Here is a 1459-nt window from a genome sequence, read left to right on the forward strand (position 1 = left end):
TCCAGTAAACAGCATGTGTTTCTAGTACTTTTACTGAAGTAAATATAAAGTTTGGAATAGGAAGACACCACCCCATTATCAGTTTAAAGTAAACCCTTGAGGACTACTTTATATGTAAAAATAAAAAAGTCCAATGCACATGTTCATACACGAACAATCTAGTGGTTAAGTAAATTAGACACAAGAACTACATCAATTCTCTATTTAAAGGCACCAAAATATTGTGTTCATGAATATCACTCATTTTTAGAAAATGACTAGTCAATACAAAGTTTATATTATTTTTGAAATTTAAAAAATGAAAATTGCACCCAGATTTGCTGTCAATATCCTGTTTCCAGGAATACATTTATTCCGCAAATAGAGAAACAAAAAATAAGGGTTCGTCACATAGAATGAAAGATGTAGTAGCAGACTGTCTGCTTAAGATTATAAATACATGCAAATTGTGTGATTTATTCAAAGATACTGTGAACATTCATGATAGGTAAAACGGTATATGTAAATTGAGCTTTCAATATAGGATGACAAGTTTTCAATACATAAGCCTACAGAAGTTGATTCTGTATCTCTAACACACATACAGTATTCTACATTTCCCACATACTCCTGTTCTCTTACATCAGTTCCTGATCAATATTACTCTACTTTCATGATGTCAATTTCTACTAAAATAACAAGCTGAGTTTTTCTATTGGTCTCTAGATTCAATACATTTTAGTATTTTGGAGTAGTAGTATGAATTCATAGAGTTTACTTGAATGTACTTGATTTCAGGGAAAGATACAGGTCCAGGAAAGATGCTTAAGCAAAGAAAAACCTATGGAGAAACATCAATCAACTATAATTACAAAAGAATGGAACTGATGTCTCATTTGTCTGGGTGGCAGTTCTGTGTGTGTGTGTGGGGAGAGAGAGAGAGAGAGAGAGAGAGAGAGAGAGAGAGAGAGAGAGAGAGAGAGAGAGAGAATTCTATTATGGCTTCCATATTTACAGTCCATATAGCATTACTTGTTAGGGAGAAGGTGCTCATATAAGAGTTCTGATAGCACTATCACTTTTTACTGTGATAAACACTTGCTTAATATCTAATTAAAAAGGGAAAATAAACTAACATCTTACATGATTGTTTTGACAATTAATTAATATATTGAAGGCCAAAGGGAGGAATTGGAGATCAATATAATCTTTTTCCTGTCTTCTGAATATTACAGAGCAATAGCTGTGGTTTCAGGAGTCTCCTGCCATGTACTGACAGCTGAATTGCTAATATACTTTACAATATGAAACATATGATAGAGAAATAGATCAGCCAGAAAGCACAAAGAACTAGTGATAAGATTGAACTTTTGAGCAGGGTTACCACATCTTTTAGGAATGTAATTCCTTCATATGAACTTCAAATTTTGTGGCTTACCCTGTGTGATTAAACGGTAAGGATGTGATGTAGAAAAAAGAA

This window comes from Dipodomys spectabilis, unplaced genomic scaffold (assembly GCF_019054845.1).
Source record: "Dipodomys spectabilis isolate Male_0828 unplaced genomic scaffold, ASM1905484v1 ptg000270l, whole genome shotgun sequence".
Classification (NCBI taxonomy): Eukaryota; Metazoa; Chordata; class Mammalia; order Rodentia; family Heteromyidae; genus Dipodomys; species Dipodomys spectabilis.